This window comes from Varanus komodoensis, unplaced genomic scaffold (assembly GCF_004798865.1).
Source record: "Varanus komodoensis strain SLA01 unplaced genomic scaffold, ASM479886v1 scaffold29_1, whole genome shotgun sequence".
NCBI lineage: Eukaryota > Metazoa > Chordata > Lepidosauria > Squamata > Varanidae > Varanus > Varanus komodoensis.
Window position 1 is genome coordinate 8110987 of NW_025335759.1, and position 23475 is coordinate 8134461.

Sequence of the window (23475 nt, forward strand, 5' to 3'; positions counted from 1 at the left end):
ATCTGGCAGACCAAACACCTGCTCGCTGCTGAAGCTGTCAGTTCAGACTTATTGTTACTGTATGTCACACAGCAGCGTCGGCCGAGATGCTGTGTACATCCTGGACTTTCCACGCAGCTCTCATGAAGTCTGGGGGGAAATAAGACCAAACACCAAATTATTGCCATTGCTGGCCATTTCATGAAGCAAGTCCAGATTCTCAACTCTTCCGTAGCAATCCCCCAGCCTGCCACCCACTATAAATCTCCTTGTGATTTAGGCTCTCCCCCTCCCTATTTGCCTTCCGTCTCCTTCTCAGATGCAGTTTTCTGTTTTGCCTTGCCGTTAATCAATCTCTCTCTCTAGCAACACTGTTTACTTTATACAGTAGGTGGGTTTGATTCTGTCGTGCAGTTTCTTCTCTTTGCCCCATCACCTTTTCTCTGCCACCCCCTTTTCTCTGCTCCCTTCCTCCCTTTCCTTCTGCAGCTGTTAAAAAAGAAGGGTCACTGGCCAGAATACCAAGCAACGCAGCCGGCACTCAGATCACTCCCACACCTCCTGCTTCATCCCCAGCAATGTTTCCAAGCTCCTTCCTGCCAACTAACCTGTGACCTTTCAGCTCACTTTAAGGTACATGGCGTGTACTTGATGCTTCGCAGGTTTCACAGGGCTTTGCTTTCTCTGCCCAGAGGACAAGCCTTGGCTGCACGGCGTTTTCTCTCGTCGAGCCTTTCCCCCTGCCACGCACAGGCCTGTCACCACAATGTACAAGACGCTGCCAGTGTTGGATAATTATTTTTTATAACTTCTTTTCCCCCTCTAGCAAGAGAGCAAGTCAAAAGATCCGGAAACAGATTTAGCCCGAGACCAAAAAAACAGGCAAGCTTTGAGTAAAAAGCTCTGCTCTTCTGATTATTGAAAGTTAGTGTTTTTACTGCTTGCTATTATCCCAGTGAAGGGCCATCTGCCTGACCCACGCATATTTATTAATTTGATTATTTTTGGACCAGACTGCCTGAATGGGGGAACCAGTCCCGCTTTCGAGCGCTGCACAGATGCTCTTGCGCTTGCCTTGCCTTGACAGCATCCTTTTTTGCTGGACGTTCATTCACTTCTCTCCTGGCCATATTGACTGTGCCAGCTCAGCCGCTAACAGTGTGTGGGAGTAGCGGAACATATTTCTCCAAAGTGTCATCACAGCTTGAAGTTGGGAGACCGTGACGCTGCGGCAAGCGGCTTGGAGAGCACAGAAATCAATCAGGACTGTCCCCTTCTAGCTTCTCCCTGTGGGTAAGGATTAGCATTTTAAAAAGCAAGCAAGCGAACATATCGCAAATGTTGATGCGAGCCGTAGAAAAAAATGTTTCTGAGCATGCTAGGCTGGAAAGACATATTGCCCTCAGTCTGCTGCAAAAGGCAGCTGCTTGCCGAATTCTCCCTCCGTAACGTTGTGCACAGGATGGTGCTTGTGTGCCCTTTTAGGGAGTACGCATGGGAAGAATGGGCCACGCGTATCGGTCCTGCCCTGGCACTGGCAAGCCAGACTGCCAGTGTCCACAGAGGCCTCCACTCCCTGAAAGGGGCCAACACACGTGGAGACACGTACCTTGCAAGCGGAGAGCAGCACGCGTGCCTCCCCCTCGCCAGCCGCCCCGGGGGGATCGGGCTCCCAGCCGCAAAGAGGAACCAAGAGTGGCACACGCTGCCCTTTCCCACATTTCTCCAAATATGCAGCCGCCCCACTCAGGGCCAGTGGGCAAAGCCAGCTTCTCCCTCTCTGCATTTGGTACATTTGTTAGAGAAGGCAAACGTCAGTGGCGCGCCACTGTCTCCGCACTTGCTTTCCCCAATATTAGAAACAAAGAAACAGAGCGAGTCAGAAGTGGTCTCCCGGGCCATCTAGTCTGACCCCCGGCTCCAGCTGGCTCCGCTCACGACATGCCCGCCATATTCTCTGTCACTGGCTGCTGCTGAAGTGGGGGAAGAGAAAGGCCCGACATGAGGCCTTGCACAGGTTTCCTGATCTTACAGGGCAGCTGAGGATCCTCCAACCCAAAGCCATACCCAGCCGGGGTGGGGGTGGGGGGGACCTGGCTTGCAGGTATTCCCGAAAAAGCCACACCCCTGCCTTGTGACCACCCTTGGCTGCGGCTTCCCAGCCTTTGTGCTGCCTTCTCCCATTTTAAATGGCCGAAGTGCCTCTCCTGCAGCTCGGGAATTGTTCTAAGCTAGCGTAGCATGGCATTTTTAATATGTTTGGCTCCCAGTCTCTCTTCTCCCTCTTCTTTTCAGAACCCTCCAGCCTGACTTCTGGCTACCCCCCAGGCAGAGCAGAACAAAAGTTGCCAGTTCAAGAGCCACAGAGCTGGGAGGGGGGATCCTAAATCACTGTGCAGTCAGAGCTACTGAGTCCCGCAGGGTTCCTGCAAGGTAATTTCGACTGACCCCAAACACATAACAATAAGCCCTGAATAGATCACGAACTCAGTTTCTCTCCCTCAGTGCTCTGCCCCGATCCGTCCAGAACAGCGCAGGAGCTCAGCAATGGAAAATATTTAGCCCTTTTTGCTTGCTCCATCTGAAAACAAGCAGCACATACCCTTGAAAGCCATCCAGAGACTTTTATTTTTTTGTAATGGTTGGCATAGAAAAACTTTAAATAAATTAATAAAATACTCTCACGTCCGCAAATTTCTTCTGGACTGGAGCACATTTTAGTCCTCAGCTCTCATTACAGACAGACAGCCATGCAATTCACTTAGAACTGTTGGAGAGTCATTGTTTCTTGGCCTGTCCTACCTCACAGGGTGGTTGTAAAGATAAATATGGAGAAAGCTGAGGAAGACTCATTTCTGAGTTCCTTGGGGAAGCGTTGCAATAGAAATATACTAAATATATGAACAAACAAATGCAGTTCTAGAACAGGCAGCCTTACTATACACAAACCCCTCCCCAACCACGAGCCTTCCAGGTGTGCCACAGCTGGAGGGCACCGCATTGTGACAGGCTGATGCAATGCATCAAACCTGCAAGCCTTCCATGGGAGCAAGTTTCATGGAAACCAATTAGGCTTTTTCCGAGTAGAAAAAGTGGCAGCAAGGAGTAAATTCTCGTTTTCCTTCATTGTTGGTAAGTTACTCTGGGAGCCATTTCAGCTGAAGAGTAGGAAAAATCCTTGAAGTAGAAAATAGCAGTGCAACCAGAGCGTTAGTCCACTCTTAATGTGTTTTGTTTCCCCTTATAGTTTCCCCTTTTGTTTTCCCCTTACAGGCTGATCAGTTGTTTCAGTAGCACAAGCCCTCCCCGTCATTATCACCATTATCAACATGGCATGTATTGCTCCTTTCTTCCTCTTGCAAGGATCCCAGAGCAGCTTACAAGACCTGCCTCTCCATTTTTATCCGCAGAACAACCCTGGGAGCTTCATGGCACAGTGGGAACTTGAGCTTGGTTCTCCTAAGTCCAAAGCACGCTTCACCAGGCGACCCAGGATCATGATCCTTTGCCTGAAGTAGTACCTTTCGCACAACTGGCTTGAGGACTCTATTAAGGTCCTCCATTCTGCTAGATGGAAAAAAGAGACCCATCTTTTGGTCCTGACTCCATCTGCTGCAGACACATTTCCACTGCGGAATGCCCTGGGGGATGGCGATGACACAGACTTGCCATCCTGCTAGCAAGCTTCTGGGTTCCCTGTAGCCAAAGCAGAGCAGCAAAAGCTGGAGCTTTGCTTTTAAATTCCTGAAAGTACAGAAGATGCTGAAAGCAAGCTGCAGCTCCCTCCATGGTTTGCATCTTCTCCCCACCAAAGTTGCTCTGTGTGTTGCAGCAAAGCAGTTTCAACTTGACTGCGTGTCCAGTAAGATCAGGATTCTTTCTGCAGGTGTTTTCCCCAACGCACAGGGACAGGCACATGCATCAGTAAAACACCACACAGAAGATCATGCAAGCAACTGCACATACTCTGTCAAAATTGCTTCCTTACGGTGTTTTATCAGCATGCACTTCTGCATTGGTATCATGATGTGGGGACACGTATTAAGTGTTGAATGCGCACAGGCTTGCATTGTAATGTGTGGGTCTAGTTCTTCTGATCTGCCCAGAGAATTTCTGTTGTTGGATGAATTAAAATATATTTAAAAACATACATAAATGTAAATAGTCTGGAGACAATGGCAAGCTTCATGTGCAACCATTCTGAAATTCTCCCAGCATTTAAAAGAACAGACTGAAAACAGAGCAATCCAAGCGACAGTAAAGAAACAGACCTGCAGGTGGGAGGGGTGGGGGTGCAGCATCTGCTTATCCCCAAAAACTTAGTGCGGCTTGAGCAGTCCCACCAGAAAAACTGGTGTTACACACCTCGCACCAGCGTCTCCGACTCATGGGTACGCTTCTTCTCAGTTGTTTTTGTTTGCCAACTATTTTTTGCTCGCTTTATGCTCTCTAATCCTTTACAGAAGTGCACATAATCAGTTTGTTCTGCTAAAAGTAGATGAGTCGCTCCACATTAACATCAGTCACAACCTAAGCTGGAAGCTAGGATCTAGGAGTTATAATTTCAGGCACCAGATATTATTTCGGGGGGATATTCCAATTCTGCAACTGGGATAAAATAGGAAGGGTTTAAACCCCAAGTTCTTTCCATGCTGAATGTGAAGATCTTTGCAACTTCAGTAAATTCTTATAAATATTCAGCTGCACCAGCCAAATCCTAAAGGCAAAGCATGGAAACCACGATGATGATGATGATGTACTTGCTTGCACAAGGAATCTGTCAGGAAAAAAAAGATGCAGCAGCAACCCTGGTTCAGCTACAATGAAGTGGATGTGCAGGAATTCAGACTTAGAAAAGAATGCAAAGCCACAAGTCTGGGTGGATGGATACATATGTTTTTTAAAAGATCACTTTCCTTTTGTCCTGCCTGTGCAGGACTTTGCAAACGTTAGGGTAATTCTAATTAAAACCAGGGCTTTTTTGTCATAGAACTGAACGGTGTTCTGGCACCTTTTGACGGATTTTTCCAAGTGATTGTGATTCGCCCTGTTGGGCGTAGTAGATCCGCGGCAAAAATCATTAACATAGTGTCTGCGGGCTGCTTGTGTGTCGGCGCTGCTTGTGAGTGCGCTGCTCGGCTTGGGATCGGTCGTGTGGTCACACGCTGAGTGCTCACTGCCGGCGGTGACCATTGTGTAAAAGTGTGACCCCAAGACGTGAGTTCCAGCACTTTTTTTTTTTTTTTTACAAAAAAAGCACAGATTAGAAGCAAACTGAAATGACGTTGCACCCAGTTTCTGCCAGTAGCGCCAGAATCTCACCCCCCATCCCTCCAACGGCTGTTCCCTTCTGAATACCACGTGGCCTATCCTAACCTAGTCAGTTGGCCCCCAGGCTGGGTGGAAGATGCCATCTTATGTGGTCTGAGTTCAGGTAAGATTCAACTGCCAGTCCAGTCAGCTTTTGATCATGGCAGAGACAACAGGTAAGGCTGGATAGATTTGCCGGATTCATATTTGTGTTTTTAAAACTCAACTTCTTTCTGTCCCATTTATGAAGAAACTGCCAGTCTTCTTAAGTTCCCACTAAAAAGAAATCTCACCTACCCGCAACAGCCAAATTCAACAGGTGCAGCTTTTCCAGCATGAAGAGAACCATGTGTACCAGCATGCACACATTTTAAAAGCGCATGAAAAAATGTGTACTTTTGGAAAATGTATTTCTTTTATATTCAAATTTATAGGCTGAGGAATAGCCTTCTAAGGCTATTGTGAGCAAAAATGTCGGCAAATTCACTTGAGTCACTGGAAGACGATGGTGCCCAGTGCAAAAATGTATACAATTACATATATTTAATATAATATGCATTAAAATGTGCTTGGATTTTCATGCAAAAAGGGAAAAGCAAAACTCACAGTCTCGGGTCAGGACCAAGCTTGGAGGTAGAACTTTGGTGAGGTTCCGCTATGCAGATTCAGCTATTGCTAGGCACGTGCTTTGGATCCAGAAGGTCCCTGGTCACATTTTTGATATTGCCTTTTAAAATAATGAGAAGAATCAGAGGATGGTAAGTACGTTTCTTGGCTTGGGATGCTAGAGAACCACGGAGAGTCAAGAGGAAGCAATGAGGGCAGACTTGCTATAAAGCTACTGCCTGAGTTGTCCAGACTTCCTGGTGGTTCTTTCAAGAAATCTGCCCACTTTTCAGTTTTCAGACCACTAGAAAGCAGCTGTGCAATCCTATATTGGCTGGACCACATTGAGAGGCTGCTTTTCTGCCTAAATAAGCACCTTAAAAGCTGAGCTAGGAGTCAGAATGTTGCCAGTTTACATCTCAGCTCTGCCACGAAGGTACTAAGTGGCCTTGGGCACATCATTCCCTCTCGAGCCTCAGTCCTCTCACCCACCCCTTCTGTGATCTGGGGATAAGAATACCAAATCAGCATGCAGGTGGCCTTGTGTCCTACTTGCAGAGGACAGTCCTCTACTCAAGGGTCTATCAGAAGGCGGTCTGCTGTTTTAAGGCATCTTCTCTTTGAAAGGCTGCCCAGTCCAGGTCTGGCTTAAACCTGAAGGGGAACAACTTTGCAGCAGTATTTAGTACCTAGATAAGAACGTGGGTGGAAGCACCCGGATCTTCAGCTCTGAGCCTTCCTTGCAACAATGAGAATTATGATATTTCTATTGAAGTTTTGGTTCTTCCTCTTCTATTTCCATCACTAACCGTGAATTAACATCTTTGTGTAAACCTGCCTCCCCGCTTTGCCCTCTTTTCGGGTGCCGTGTAAGGGATCGTACTACTGGCTGCCAGAAGGATTGCCCCAAGCTCTTTGCACGCTGGAGAGTCTTGCAGCTGCCTCGCTTGAGGGGTCCGGTGGGCAGCTGCTTGCCACCGTGTGGATCCAGTGCTGGACTCGACGGACCTTTGGGCGAATCCATGGCTTTTTTCTTGTGGTGCACCCTGGGGGGGGGGGGGGGGGGGATTGGCAGTGAGCCCGATGAGAAACGTTGCTGCAAATGGAACTGCTAATGCAAGCGCTGCTGGAATTAATCCCAAAGAGTATAACAAGCCTTCTAATATTAGCAACACTATAGTTCAATTTCTCCACGCTCATAATCACAGCCGTTTTTCAGAGCAGCCATCACAAAAGCGGCTTCCGTGGGTCCCTGCCTGACGGCCGCGTCGCCATTCTTCCTTAGGCGACCCCTCCCCACCCCAACACATGGCCCGACACCTGCTGGTCTTTCCAGACACACACCAACATACTTGCTTTAGGCCTGCGTTGTGAAATCGTGTTGTTTTTATTTTGAAGTCCAGGTTGTGGCAGTACATTAAATTTCCTGTGCAGCCAACCTTTGAGGCCACATGCACATAAAACAACAGATGGATGCCGGCCGGCTGTTCTAGTTGGGAAGACTTTGGAGCTAATAATAATTGTAAACATCGCTTTTCATCTTCTTTTAATCCTCATAATCTCCTTTACTCAGAAGCCTGGATTGTTGTTTGCTTTGTGCGCTCGGTTCCCTCCTTCCAGCAAGACCAAGCTGACGTCGCCCGGCCCACATTAGCTCTGCAGGTTTCGTTCTGCAGAAGAGGCCCGAGTTGTAGTCAAGTGCAATTCTATTTGCATAATATTTTTTCTCGGTATCTGCTTTGTGGCGTGGAGTTTCACTTTCTAACGGCCACAGCTTTTATCTTAAGCAGTTACATTTCCAACGGCTAGGATCGTGAAAATATTTTTGGACAGGATGGGAAATGGGTTTCTGCATCAAGTCCTTGTGACAGAGTGTGTGTGTGTGTGAGACTTTCGGTGAGGATGGACTGCATGCAGCCTCACATAACAGAGCTAGTGCTGCTTTTTCCAGCATCTGGTGCATTTTTTCCACCTTCCATCTTGATCACAGACCTGGGCTTTTAAGAGGCAGAATTTGCAGGGTGTGTCTCCTGTGCCACTGAATACAGCATGCAAGGTTCTGCCCTCAGTGTGCCCCAGGTGTGAGAAAGACGGAAACCCTGTAACTGTGACGTTTCCTCAGATTGCAGATGGGTTGCCACCTGTTAGATTGGCCACGTGTCCTACTTTACAGAGGACAGTCCTCATTTGAAGCCATCCTCTCTCTGAAGGGCTGTCCAGGCAAAAGCCGTGAAGGGAGGTTCAAGTTGCCCCTCAACAGAGCTTGAGACGGGGCAAGCCCACAAGACACGTGGTCACAATCTTCCTATCTGTGCTCTGATGTCCTTTTTCCTATTTATATTGCATAATCATGGCTAGCATCCCGTACAGACTGGATAAAGCTGCAGCCATAGCTTTGGTTGTAGGCTTCTCATTCCGCCTCCAGGCGCCAAGCCGTGCGGCCGTAAAAGTTTGCGCGGCATCTCCGTCCCGTGCGCTCTCCTGCCATTCTTCAGGCCCAGCCTTTCAGTAAACCACTCACCAGGAACATGGGCCTATCGATAGCTGTGTCAAGTCCAAGGAAACCATCCTTGAAGAGAGGATGGCTCTCCAGCGCTAGAGCGGCTGGCCAAGTATCTCCTCCACGCGGAACTCGGCAGCTTGGTGGGAGCAGCCGATCGATCGGCAGGCGGGGAAATGGGAGGACGCCACTTGCCGCTTCCCTGCCCCTGTTCCCCCTACAGAGGATTTCTTTTTATTCCCTGACAAGGAGCATCAGAATAGCTACCACAACTGCTTCCACAGCTACTCCAGCTTGCAATTTCTTAGGTGCTTTTCTCCAAAACAGATTCAAGACAACTTACAAGAGAATGAAACCTTGCAACCTTTAAAACAGTTATTTAAAGGGGGGACTATCCGTATGAAAGGTCCTGTTTGTCCCCAAAAGAGTCCTGACTGCAATCCTTATGCACGTTTACTCGGAAGTCATTCCCAGTGAATTCAGTGGGGTTTACTCACAGGTAAGTACGCCTAGGATTGCAGCCTCAATGAATCTCTTCAGTTCTATCATCAAGCCTGGATCAGCTCTAAGGTCATTTCTAGGCAGCACATTTAGAACATTTCTAGCTATCATAACTTTCCTGTCTGAACTTGCACAGCATTGCACCTGGTGGTGGTGGATGCTAATGGTCAAAGCACCCCACCTGCAGACGCACTGCACCCATGGACTGAAGGACAGCAACCAGTCCCAGTCCAGCAGAGAGCAAAACCAGCGCCAGCTTTTAAAAGAACCACCGCAAGGTGGAGCTGAAATTACCAGTGATGAAAGAACCAGTCATAAAGGATCTAGAAACATCTCTTTTGCTTTTGCATCTAATGTTGTAAAATCAAGACATTTTGATATGCTGTAGATCCCTTCATGTATTATTCTTAAGTGGATCTTTTCTGCTTGGCTTTTGACCTATTTCAGTTCTTACTTGCTTTGCAGATTTAGTTGCGTTAACACGTTTTAACTCTCTCTGCTTCTATAATGTGTTCAGTTGGCTGTTTAATGCTATAAATTGCCTTGGGGCCCAAAAGGTGGCATAGAAATTATTTAATAGATCCATGCACCATACATAAATATTTTCCTGTCTATTTCCCGTTTCATGCTGAGATTTAGGAGGGGGAAGAACATTCAAACATCCAGCCAAGAGCTCCATCAATGTTTGATTTCTCCAGGCTCAGCTACATGAAAGTCTGTATTAGTGGAGCAAGAGATTAAAAGGACTAAGATGTGGGATTGCAAAGGGGTTGACATTTGGAGAACACTGGCTGGCCAGGCGGCCTTTATTTGTACGTCTCTTGGCAAGTGCAAACAGCAGGGCATCCAAAGCCACCAACTGTTTAGGGCAGGGCCTGATATTTCATGGGTCATCCATATTTATGATGCTGCAGTACCGATGGACAATTGCAATAATCCAATCTGGCAAAACACAGAACCCCCCCCGTTGCAAATGTGTTTTTGATTTGCAGCTTTAATTTGGGATTGGCTGACTCCAGTGGTGGGTTGTTCACATGTAGCCACTGATAAATCTTCTGCCCCAAGCGAGAGCGATACTTGCCCCCTACCCACTCCCCACACACTCTTGTGCCCCTATTAAAATCAAATATCTGAAAGCGTGTTCACCCCTCACGAAATATCACTCACCCTTCAACTCTTCCTAGCCGTGTTGTCTGAGAACTTCCTAATCCTTGGAAAGGAGAATTATTTCTCTTGCACTGTCTGTGGGAGTTGGCAGGTGTTTTTTTAAGCTATTATTTCTCCCGGTAGCTTTATTTCCTGTTACCATTCTCCCCCTCACGCATTTGTCTCTACCTGCAATTAATAGAACAAAAGAAGGTTAATAAAGCAAAGGGTTTCCAAAAGGGCAAGCTCCCACAAGTGGGAGATCTTAATCAAGATGTAAATTGGAACATGTCTTAATGAAAGAAGCAACTCAGCCTTCCCGCTGAAAGCTAGAAGCTGGGTTCCTTGTGCTATGGGCTTGGATTAGGACAGGGGTGATGTGGGGGAGACTTGGCACACCATAGCCCTGCCCTACAGTCAGTTGCATGTCTGCAGCTGCCATCCGTCTCATCCCCTGATCTGGTTGCGAGAAGCCCCGACACCCTCACACACAATTAAACACAATTAACGAATGCCATAATTCCCTCCTGACTCACCTTTAGCTTGCAGGCGGTGTGACTCAGGAATTCAGGTAGGTGGGAGAATTACCTTGTAGGGAGTTTAGAGCCAAACCCCTAGAATCTGAATAAGAAGGTTTTTAGGAGGTTCAAAGGGACCAAGGAAGAACAAGCAGGGAACAAGATATAAACAAGCCAAGCACAAAGAACTGCAATGTACCGTGGCATGATACTTCTCATGTGGAGTTGAAGGCAACCGGACTGCATTGACATAACTTGCATGATACAGAGGGTTGTCATGCATGCGTTAATTAACCTCCAATTAGCTGGTTAATTAACAACCTATCAGAATGATTGGTAGTTGTGGCATGTTCAAGCCAGCCATCACATGTTAAGCAAGGGTTAAACAACCCCTACTTTACTCTTGGTTAGTAGGTGGGTTGAGTGTGGATTGTTTAACCTCAGATTAACCAAGATGTCCAGGTTCACATGACATGCTGCAGCCCTGGATCACTTGGATTAGGGGGTGAATATTTAAAAATGTAGTTCCACACACGCATGCAGAAGCTAATTATGAGTTAATTGACCCATGATAAGCCACTGCACTGTGCAGTGTGGCCCCAGGAAAGCTCCCTGTGTTCTGCCCAAGCTTGAAGGCATTCAAGCCTCGCCACAGCCTCAGCATTCCTGACCGTTCCCCGTGCTGGCTGCGGCTTGGCCCATCATCAGGAAGGGCCATGTATGGAGTGGAAATCCTGTGGTCCCTTTAATATGGCGGTAGGAGGAACACAGTGCCCTAGCTAGGCTTTCCATTGGCTGGATGATGGCAGTGGGAGTGGCCAAGCCTGCTGACATCATTACTTGAGCCACACCCACGTTCTCTTTTCCCACTCAGGGTAGGGGATGCAGTCCATGCCTCTTTCAGCAAAAAGAAAGGAACTCAGCTTGTTCTTATCCTGCACTGGCCAGTTTCATGCCACCCTCCCTTCCCGGTGTTACTGTGGCACGATTCAAGCAGCCTCCTCGAGGCAAACTGGGAAGCCGTCTTAAGACCATGAGAAGGAGGCCTGCCGAGAACGAGGATGTATCTACACGGACATACATCTGAAGCGCCGAGAATAACATCAAGGAAGAGAAATAAAGAGGCAGGCGGGCCTGAGACTACAAAGGCGTCACAGCAAAGGGAGTCAGTTCTAATGGCAAATGCTGGACGACTCGTGGCCAAGTCCCTCCTCTCATCTTCCAAGCGCCACAGTTCAGAGTCTCCAAACCGCCTCCGGTGCTTGTAGACTTCAGCGATCCTTCCTCTGTTTGCAAACATGCTGCAGCATGACGGGCCCCCAGCTGAGTTGCGAACGCTTCTCGCTTTTCAGTTCCCGACGAAACATGTATCCGAGAATGCTAGAAATCCCGGCAGGATGCGCAGGGCTTGGACCGTGACATTTTGGTGCCTGAGGCAGAAATCCAAACAGCATCCACTGACACACACTAATTAACGCACATCCGCAGGGAAGGAGGCACGGAAAACGGAGCAGAGCGGCGCAGGAGCAGGAGCTCTGATGTGGCGCTCTCGGGGCATCTCTGGCTGCCATCAGGCCAACCGTTTTCTAAGGAACCAGCAGCTCTGTGTGGCTTTGGGCCATTTTTTGAAGCCAGGCTGGGCAGGACAGCCAAGCCACATGCTGGCAACAGAAAATTAAAAAGTAAACATAAACATCCAAACAAAATCCAGGAGGTGTGATTTAGGCATACCTAGAGCAGACCCATGAATATCAGTGGCCCTTTAATTAGGATGAAGGTATGTTTCATTGAGGTCAAAGGGTCTAAGTGGGACTAAATCTGTATGCCAGCCAGAGTGCCAACACACTGGAGTCCTTTATGGGGCTCCTGTGATGGCCTGATCGGGTCCTTGCCAATGCCCACCTGTCGGGGCGCTTGTGTCAACCTCCCGAGCTGTCTCCATGTTCCACAGGGCAACCTGAGCTTTGAAAGGAGCACCAACCAGAAACTCCCCCAGAGCCCTCTGGAAACCATCAGAATCCATTAGCCTTTGGAGGGGGGCAGGAAATCATTTTAAGAGGTCCCCCACCCTTGCAGAGGGGAAAATTATCCAAAAGCCTAAGCCTCAAAAGGTGTTGATCTGACCATGATGAAGGAGGGAGTGCTAAACCTCTTTCCCAGCCAAGAAAACCAGATTGAGAGTGTGCTCTTTTGCATGTGTTGGTTGCCCGTGGTTTACGCCGTGGTTGTTGCGGAGGCCATGAAATGCTGAGCTGCCCCGGATAACGCAGCCTCGGCATGGAAGTTCAAATCCCCAGAAGCAACAGCAGCAGGTCCGAGACCACCTCCGTCAGCTCAGGCATGTGACACAGAAGGAAGCTGTTTGCGCAGCAGTTGACAGGGCTCAACTCCTGGTGAGCAGTGTGAATTTTAGAAACATAGAAACAGAGCAAGTCAAAAGGGGTCTCCCGGGCCATCTAGTCTGACCCCCGGCTCCAGCAGGCTCCGCTCATGACATGCCCACCATGTGCATGTCTAGCCTATGTTTGAACACCCTCACCGATGGGGCCTCAACCACCAATTTTCCAGAGTATTAGATGGCCCACCCAGCTTTGTGTCATCTGCAGAGCTAATAATCATTCCCTGCACTTCCTCATCCAAATTGTGAATTAAAACACTGAAGAGCACTGGGCCCGGGACTCAGCCCTGCAGTGCCCACGCGTTACCTCTCCCCAGTTTGAGAGTACCATTGATGAGCACTCTTTGAGTCCAATCCTGCAGCCAACTGTGGATCCACCGGAGAGTTGTTCCTTCTAGCCCACTTTTTGCTAGTTTGTTAATCAGGACCCTCAGGGCTTCAAGGACTTCACAAAGAATTGATCTTGAGTTCTTGTGGTGTTGCCAAAATCGTTTGTGGGGTTTTATAGTGGGGGAGACCTTATTCCTAAAGCATCTTAGGGCACAGCCCTACAAATCTTTAAGCAGAGAAAAGCTCAATGGCTCCTGGGCTTCTCCAGTCAGCTGGGAGGGGAATCCTGGTAGTTTGAGGAATTTTTTTCCTGGCTGCACATACATACAGTGCTCCCTTCAAATGAGAAATGAAAATATTTGTGAGGAGGAAAAAAAATGACTCACCATAAGAGGCTTTTTTGGGTGTTAGCCGGTGTCAATCTGCCTCCTATCACTTTAAATTAGCACCCCACGCTGATCGCTCCAGAGGTGCAGATGTAAGACAGCGGGAGAGCAAGAGAGACGGATTGAGGGTAGCGCCAGCTACAGCCGCAACAGAGATTGACGGTTGCTGTTGCTATTCTTGGGGCTGATAATTTAGCACTTCGAATAAGATGGAAAGAGAATGGTAATGAGCTAAAGAAAGCGAAAGAAAATTTACTTCTACTTTGATAGATTCAGTCATAGAAAAGTCTTTGCACGATGGTTTTGACCCAAATTCTGGGCTGCTGTCTGTTTACAGGGGTGGGCAACACATCAGCTTCCCTGGCTAATTTTGCACGGATTGTGGTGGTGGCGGCAGAAGTAGCGGCGACCTGCCAGCCCCCCGCCCCGCCCTCAGCACCTTCCTTTAGGATGAAAGACTTGGGAGCAAGCACTTGTTGGAAATAAGAATTGTGCTCCCAGAAGCTTCCAGAGAAGCAGGTGCAAAATAGCAAAATTTAAAGCAAAATGGCCACCGTTATATTATTGTTATCATCTTGCCAATAGAGCATCCGCACCAAAGTCGGCTTGCTGCAGGCGGCAACCGCGGCAGAGGCCAGAAGGGTTATGTGCCCCCGGGGGGCTCTGGGGGGTGTGAGATTGGTGGGCCTAAATTGTAGTTAGGGGTAGACTAGTAAGGGATGGTCCCCTTGAATTTTCTCTGCCCCCCATTTTTGCAAGCAATTTAACAACAAAGCTGACAATGTGGTCTTGAAAAGACCTGCATCCAGGTGAATGATCCCCCTGCAGACTTTGGACTGGGTGCAGGCCTAGAAATTGGCCTGCAGACCTGCAGAAGTTGCTCACTGCCGTATACCCCATTTGAGCTTAGACCGTAGACTACGGTCATAGGATTTTAGGATTCTCCCTGATCCTAAAAATCAAAAATAGTGTCAGCATTTGCTCTCATGTGCCTTGCAGCCTTTCTAGCTGGCCTCCTGGACCCTGACAGATGGTGGCCATGTATCCTCTTTGGGAGAGGCCAGTCCTCTATTTGAAGGGCTGCCAGTAGACAGGCACCCTCTGAATAAAGGACTGTCCAGCTCAATTACAATTTAAAGATAAAGAGCCATTCGAAAGAAGAACTGGGCCTTGACGTTGTCCATCCAAAGTAGCTTGACCAAAGATTGAGTGAGGTATTTGAGTCACTTAGCACCATTTCTTTGTTATATTTATCCCACCTTTTTCCTTCCCAAGGAACTCAGAGCAGCTTACATCAATCTCCTCCTCCTGCTCTTAATCTTATCCCCACAACAACCCTGTGAGGTAGGCTGGGCTGAGACTCTGTGGCTGGCCCAAAGACACCCAGCTGCCTTCATGACCAAGCGAGGACTAGAACCCAGGTTGCCTGAATCCCACACTCTTAACCACTACACCCCTATGCTCTCTAGAAATGTACTGCACTTCTATTTACATTATTACCACTAAACATGAATAAAATGTGCATAATCTCCTTTAGTGATTTACCACTAAGTCAACAAACGACACAAAATGGAGGCCAGCCGCGAAGTCTTCCCTGAATGCTTGGAATGGAATGAGGTCTTACTTATTGTTATTTCAAAAAACATGTGAACTGCTTTCCTTTCTGGATCAATTTTTCACTGTCCAGGAAATTAATCGAATTGCTCTCTATTACTTTCAGAGATGAGAGCATGCCACAAGAGACAACCCTCCAGAGTAAATCAGAAAGTATCAGCTTCGCGTTGGACCGGCGGCAGGGGCCGCGCCACGCCACTGCGGAAGCACTTCCTGCCACGGGAAACGGGCGTCCCGTCGGCCTGCACTTCCAGCCATCAGAGCGACGAGCGGGAGAGCCCCGGTCCTTGCCGTCTCTTGGCCGACCCAGCCATTCGAGCCTTGGCAACAGGCCCTCCCCGATTCCCCGCTTCTTCCGTTCCTTGCTGATCTCACTAGCTGAGGAGGGCTTTCTGTTAGCACATAATATTGTTTATTCTAAAGAGAGGCAATTTGTAGTTGGAACATTTCAAGCATTTACAAATGAGCTGATATTGTTGCCGCCAATGCTTCCATGGCAACCACTAGATGCGTTTTTTTCTGCTGCTGGGGCTGCATCTTAATAATTCATATATCGGCTTCGTTCACACGATCCAGGATTGGGACAGGCCCAGGCAGCCACTGCTGTGACTTACCTGGGCCATATGAAATATTCATACCTGAAGGAAAAGAGAAAGAACTACTTTCCCTTACCCCAGATAATTGAGTCAAAAACCTACTGAGGCCTCACTTCATTATTATTAAATTATTATTATTATTTATTCCATATCTACAGTGCCTGTAGCCAAACTTCTATACCAGAGGTAGAAAGAGTTGCGCAATGGAAGAGCCACTTGCGGTAAATGTCAAGGTGTTTGAGAACCACAAGTGTGTGGCAAGCAAGCACTTGTGCACGGTGGCTGCAGCGGGCAAGCCATAAAGTCCACTCAAAGAGCCACGTGTAGCCCAAGAGGGTGTGTTTTGGCCTCCCCCGCTCTACACCACACCTTCCAGAATTCCCAGAACGTGTGACCCACCGACTACTGAAATCTGTGAGTGGAAATCATGCATGGACCTTCCAGTGCTTGAGCTCCTCTTCTCTAGTCCTTAACCTATGACAAAATCAAAGCCAGGAACTGAACAGTTCAGTTTAACATTTGTATACAATTAGAACCGAAACAGAAGGCAGTGTCACAAGAATCAGCACAAATATAGTAATAAAGATGTGCCAGAAGCATTAAGATACTTCCTATTGTCAGAATTTAAGTGCTTGTTCTGTTCCTTTTGATCACTTTTATCTAGACACTGTCTGTTTGCCACTGAGTTTTTTAAGGTCATCTCAAGTTTGGAAAGGTATATCTAAGTGATAGTCTATCCTCCCCCCCACCCCCTGCCCCCTGTTCTTTTCCTTTTGGGAAGGAGAAAGTGTTTGTTGTTCTGCTCTTACCTAGCCAGTTCCTGTTTGGCAAAGGAGCTAAAATCTTGCAAATTCATCTCATCTCAGGTTTATCTCATGGCTGGCTTTAGGCTTTTTTCCCGTTATATTGCTATGGGAGGTCAACTTCCAGATTCCCAAACTGCAGAATGTATTTATTTCTTACATAGTTTAATAGCACCAAATGGCCAAAGCACAAGAGTGGAGAAGCAAGAGAGAAAGATCCTACAGCATCAATCAGAAACTTCCCAAGATCCGTGTTCTATCTCTCCCAAGGTCTTGATTCTGTCCTATCTTAGTCCACTTGTAATATCCTACTCAGGTCATCACTAGTTCAACTCCTTGGGACAAGTTCTTAGGATCAGGTCATAGCCTAGCTCTCGTGGAAGCAGAACTGGAAGGCTAAAAGGTGATCAAAGGTCCAAAGACACTTCAAGAAGAAATGTTTTCCTTAGCTGTCTGATCAGACTTCAACGTAGCTACTGTAACTTTGCCAGCCCCCATGAGAGTTTTCAGACACAATTCCCAGTCTTCTCCTGGCCTTTCCCTGTGCAGTTAGGAGTTGCTGGCTCAAGTTTTAGTCAAATCCTGGAAACCCATGAGCAGGTTGCTAGTGAGACCCTTCTTAACTCTAATAAGTGAGAGTACTAAATATATGAAAATTTGTCACAGCTTGTTCTGGCTATGTTCTTTCTGTGTTAAGGAAGAGTTTGAAATAGTCTTTTCTGTTCCATTGCGCTGACTTTGCACTTTGTCTTTATCTAGGAGTCTTTGTGAGGGCACTGAATACTTGAAGCAATACGGAAGTAGCGATTTGCCTTTGAATATGAATCCCATTAGTGTCAGGACAAAATGAGCGAAATATGGCCATTAAAAGCCTGACACTGTAAGAACAGCTTTAGACTTATGGTGGGAATCCATGCGGCAAGCCTTACTTCCCACATTTACCCTAGAATTGCTAAGCTTTGCCTGTCCTGATGGTTCTTCTTTCTGTATTGTGTTGTCCAAACCCCATTCAGGCCTTTTGCTTCATACTCACATGCCTCGAGCAAACGGAGTGTAACTGAGAGGTTATAAAAGCATTTATACAAGCCACGTGTATTTCCTGTATGTCTGAAAAAATGGTTCTTTGGATTGTGCACCTCCAGCGGACTCTCAAAGGGTGTTTTTTTTCACTTTTGTCCTTAAAAACCCTACATTTACAGCCATGTAGCTAAAAGGCGAAGACCTTTTTATTCAAATGTCATTTTAACTGTTAATACTATTTATTTATTTTATTTTTCGGCCAGGGCGACTTATTCTATATTGTTAACTTGTTTTATATTTTTATTGTATAATATTTTAATTGATATATTTGTGAGCTGCCCCGAGGCTTCGGCGAACGGGATGGCATAGACATTTTTCTAAATAAATAAATAAATAAATAAATAAATAAATAAATAAATAAAATAATGTACATTAACAGCACCCAGTGCACATGTAGAAAGCATGCATGGTGGGCAGAGGAATGCCGGGAGCTGTCAGAGTTTTACGTGTTTAAACATCTATTGGATTGAATCCTTAGAGTGCATAGAAAACAGAATGAGAAGAGCTAATAGTGGTTACACTTGTCGTGTCTTCGTCTCAAATATTCTTAATGGGATTTTCAAAGTAATCGAAACAATGCGTATATAGTAGTATAATTCAGCAATAATGCAGGGTAAACAAAGTATTTAAGTGCTTTGGCGTGGCTACGCCTTCCTCTTTTTTATGGACAAATGACATTTTATGGGTGAGGGTGTCCTCTCTGCCTTTCTATACGTTGCTATATGTTCCGTTACACAAAAAGGGGGCACTACATAGAACAGAGTTCTATGACTGAATGCTGTGGGAGGAAAGCCATCACCCAGCAGACAAGTGATCAGACCGCAAGTGTGCAGCTAGCAGGCGCCCGTGATCAGTGTTGTTTATGCAGACATGGTGTAACCATCTACATCCATTAGCAAGCCTTCTAAGCCACCTTTAGAAACAGCAGCCTTTCATCAAGTGCTATTATCAAGCCATCACACTCCACAGAAGCTGGTCATCTTTCCTCTTGACACCTCAGACTAACATTTCATTTATGGTGTTTAGGTTTTGCTGGCTTCCTGTTTGGTTTTCTCCAACAGCTGCTACAACCAGAAGGCAAAGATTTATTTGTTGCAAACAACATCTGGAGAAAGTGTGGATGTGCTTGGGAGTCTCTGCGGCTTCAAGACAGAGCCCACCAGCAAAACACAGCTCATTATTTTTCTCCTTTTGATGATACATCATACCAACATCTTGCAGGAGCAAACATGTGCTCTCAAACATGTGGGAAAAAGGGTCTGGCGGTTAATATCCAGGTGTTACTCCAGAACATCTGTATGATACACTCTGTCGACTATGCTCTTTGGTTATGAAAAATGTCCCCCGCCCCCAGAACTTCTAGATTTTCTTCTGACCTGGCTCTTGATGGGAGACAGCGTTGGTTGAATTATGGAAGGAAAGGGAAGGCCAGCCTTTCTACGCCCCTCACCCCTAGAAAATGTTTGATTCATGTCCGCACCCCCTACAAAAGTAATATCACATTTGAAGATGAAGAAGTCAAATTTGTACTTTCTGAACACATATAGCGCTGTGGGTGAACAAACTGAACTAAAACAAGCTTTTAATTCAGTGCATAAAACTCAAATATAAATCAAGCAATTAAATCATAAACAGTAAAACCATTCCCAACTGCGAACATAAAATTCAACGAGTTATTTAATATTTTATTTTTGCCCTGCCCCCATTAGCCACGGAGCATCCTTCTTTGGTCCCACTTCTCAGACATGATTTTCTCAAAATGTGGAACTTTCTTAATAAGCCGCCCCGAGGCTTCGGCGAATGGGGCAGCATAAAAATGTTTTAATAAATAAATAAATAAATAATAAATTTCTTCTGTGGAACTTTCTTACTAGATTCCTAGATTTTGTCTTGATTGACAGAAGAGAACTGAATCCAAATGCAAATAATAATAAATAATTTTGTTAGTGGGATAATTTCTGGCAAAAAGCTAATTTGATTCGCTAATTTTGGTGAATCATGGTGCAACCTTCCTCTTCGTCACATCCCCTGAAATGTCATCTCGCACCCCCTGGGGGTGTGGACACCCCAAGTTGGGAACTCTTGCCATGTTCATCTCTACTGGCATTCTGGCCTGATTCAGGCTGCAGGGTGGAGTGACCTCAAGAACTCGGTAAGCTAGGTCCAAGGCTTACTTAAAAGGAGGCTTTATTGAAATACACACAAATTACTCCAAAACGCTAGCATCTCAAAGGGTTGAGCAAGCCAGGCACTTATAACACTCAAGCATCACCATAGAGAGGGGGAGTGAAAGGGGAGAGAGGGCCTCCAAAGCATCACCATAGAGAGTGAAAGGGGAGAGAGGGAGGGCCTCCAAAGCAGGCCTTCCTGCCCTGCCCTTCCAGAGAGGAAAATCTCTCCAGCGTTTCCTTGCTGAAAAGAGGCGGCACTGATGAGTTGGGCATGTGGGGCTAGAGATGTTCGTGTTTTTTCCATTTTCATGGGAGGTCCTGCACCTCTAACCCCTGCGAGTGTGATGGGCCAGTATACGTGATCCAGCTTACATACAAATTTGACTTTAAGGACACATTTCTCTTTTCTCAGGAACAGAACTCGTTCACAACCCGGGGACTACCTGACCTGCACATATGCGTGTTTGCTCCCCACTGATACTTGTATATTTATTTTTAATGCCATAAAAAGGTCAGTATCCCCTTCCCATAAGGAAACTGACCAGGTAATGCAGGGCAGGACCACTTGTGTGCCTCCCATCAACCCTTAGCATTGACTGCTTGTTGGGGTTGATGGGACTTGCCATCCTCCAAAATCCAAGGGGCCACAAGTTTCCCACTTCTTGTGCAGGCTAACCACCCCCAACCTCATGCTCCCCAGATGTGTTGGGCTACAGCTGTTAGCATCTGCCGCCAGCATGACCTCTGGGGCTTGTAGCCCAACGTATCTGGGAAGCATCAGATGTGGGGAGACGAGCTAAAGCCGGCCTTTTCATGGAGCGTCCTGCTGTTTGGGAATGGGGCCTGCTGCACACAGACACATACTGGCCTGGGCTGGAGTCCTGCAGCGAAGATGCGTTGTCTCTCCGTCAGACTCCCGCTGCATCGCCACTTTCTCTGTTCAGTTTTATCGTTAAACAAGTTGGGCGAAAGATGAAGCAGCAGCTCCAAGCTGGAGGGGCTAGGAAGCATCTTCTTCCTGCAATAAAAACGAGATATTTCTACTTAAGCTTGCAAACGACCTTCCCCGTTTAAACATTAACTTTGCAGCAAACAAACCCCAGGGAGCATTTGTCGGGTTTTAATAATTGATGCTTTTATTAATCCACAGGCAACATTTTGAATAACAAGCCTTTCAAAAATTACATTCCTCTCCTGTTTCAGGTCCGGGGGGTGAAGCCATGAACACTGGGTCCCCAAAGAGGAGAAAAAGCCTCGATTTACAGCCTGCAACTCCTGGCTGAGGTGCCTATTGCCCAGGGTCAGCGCTGTGATTGTGTGACATTAAGGGAGTCATTCAGTGCTTCCTCATCCTTTAAACAGGCTCAGAGGAACAAATGCAGCCCTGCACCAAACTTCTAAGAAAGCAGGAGAAAGAGACTGGGTTCAAACAGCAGGATAACCCACACTTAAGGGTTGCGTATTGGCTGCTGCTGAATTGTGGGTTGTTGTTGAACCATGGAGCATTGCATCGATGGGAAACAGCTGCCCTAACAAGCCATGATGCACAAGCCACTCCACAACCCAACAACGTACCCCAGATTTTTTCCCTGCATTGGTCTTGGTTAACAAGTCATGGCTTTTGCACACAGATGGGTTCAGACAACAACATAACGCACAGTTCAACAACAACGAGAGCCAGTGTAGTGTAGTGGTTAAGAGCATGGGTCTGGGACTCAGGCGATCTGGGTTCGAGTCCCCGCTCAGCCATGGAGCCCACTGGGTGACTCTGGGCCAGTCAGGTTCTCAGTCCAACCTACCTCACAGGGTTGTTGTGGGGAGAAGGTGGAGAGGAGGAGGAGAATGGTATAAGCCATTTTGAGTTCTTTGTAAGAAAAAAGGAGGGATATAAATCTGATAAATAAAATGTGCACACAATCCTTCAGTGACCACATTGTCTGAACCTAGTCAGAGCATGTGTGCATGAGAAAAAGACCACAAGAATTCCAGAGTCCCTTATTATGAGCAGGACTGATACATGAAGAGAAAAATTTGAAGGTTAGGGTTAGGCATAAGCACATCCATTCTCTCCAAATAATACTTCAGAAAATTGTGACCAAGGGGGTGGTCGCTCATCGCCATATGCTGGGGAGGGGAGGGGAGGGGAGGGGGGCTTCCCACTGCCAGCTTCCCACTGCCAGTAGCCACTTATGCATTGCTAGAAACAAACAGGAAATGCATTCATCGAAAGGAGGACAGAGGTTAACATATAATTTGCATATGTAAATGTTAGTGCTGCAGATTTGGAAATCAGGAATCTAAGTTAAAGCAGAACATAATATTATCATCCCAAAGAGAAGGACTAGGAATGGGTGACTTGCAGCCTTGCTCTGTCTGTGGCTAAATATTGCTGAGTGAGAGGGCAAGGCTCAGTCTGCCCTCTCATTTCACCATTTTTAGCTTCAGACTGGATTTGGGGTGACCAGACCCTCAGCTCCTATCCTGGTGCCTTCCAGACGGGTTATACTACAACTCCCAGAATCCCAGAGACCAGCTAAACTGGAAGGCTAAGCCAAGAAGAGGATGTCCTGAGCTAGAAGCTGGGACCTTGGTGAAAGAGAACTCAGGGCCCAAGGCCCTCCTGTTTCTGTGATGCAAACTGCTTTGATCGTCATTTTGGTTGGAGGGCGAGATTAAAATGTTTTAAACGAATGCCCATGTGCATAATCAGTCTTCTCCTAGCTGAAGAGTTTTGCAGAGAGATGAGAGGGAGAGGGAAGCATGTTTGAACTCGGGAGTCCCAGGGCTGACCTCCAACTTTGCTGAAATCCACTCGTGCTGGCCTGGCCACATGAACCTGCCACGGTGCGGCTTGGCCCTTACAGGAACACCTGGCCCGGCATGCCTGTCGGGCCGTTATTAGCAGCATCAGATCAAAGATTCAGCGCCTTCTCCAAATGACTAAGCGCTGCTTTTGTGTGAGTGCCTCCTTGGGAGACATTTCGGCTTTCTAAGTACCGAGGCGCAGCAAGAGCGAAAGACTGGCAGTTGAGCTGTTCCTGCTTGCCACAGAGGTACAGCGAAACCCCACAAAGCTCCTTTTCTCGCCGCCTCCGTCAGCCGCTGAGCTGAGTTCCTGTGGCTCTCTGCTGTTTTCTCGCTTTTCCATCCTTCATTGCATGGAATGAAAGGCAGGTGGGGGGGGGGAGGGGGAGGGCAGTACAGGCTTGAGACATAAAAGCTACGCAGCCCGTCATCATCCGTAGCGCCAGGGGACGAAGCGACGCATCACGGGGGTCATGTGATAACCCACCTGTCCTGTGTCATGACTCCCATGGGAAATGCTGGTCCACGGGGCTGTCAGGCCATCTTCGAGGGTGGCCTTATCTGCCATGAGATCAGTGGGTGGAGATTATTATATGCCGTTTTTATAAGCCGTCGCCTTGCTACATAGCCTCGGGACGGCTCACTAGGTTCTCCTTCTAGTGGAGGGACATGCTCCAGGTGGTTCTGTGGCACATGGAGTGCCCCGCCCAGGTCATCTCCAGGTAAGGCCAG

The 23475-nt window shown here is 47.2% G+C and overlaps 2 long non-coding RNA genes across 2 annotated transcripts; both read right to left on the reverse strand.

The window, feature by feature from the left end:
- Positions 1–895: 895 nt before the first annotated feature.
- On the reverse strand, positions 896–10750 carry LOC123025906. The gene is made up of 4 exons (XR_006415210.1): positions 10579–10750; positions 10064–10231; positions 3501–3723; positions 896–1266 (listed from the first exon to the last, which is right to left on the reverse strand). It is a non-coding gene; the product is annotated as an uncharacterized LOC123025906 (long non-coding RNA).
- A 2930-nt stretch (positions 10751–13680) lies between these two features.
- On the reverse strand, positions 13681–23294 carry LOC123025907. Its single transcript, XR_006415211.1, has 3 exons — positions 23231–23294; positions 20803–20956; positions 13681–13872 (listed from the first exon to the last, which is right to left on the reverse strand). It is a non-coding gene; the product is annotated as an uncharacterized LOC123025907 (long non-coding RNA).
- Positions 23295–23475: the final 181 nt, after the last annotated feature.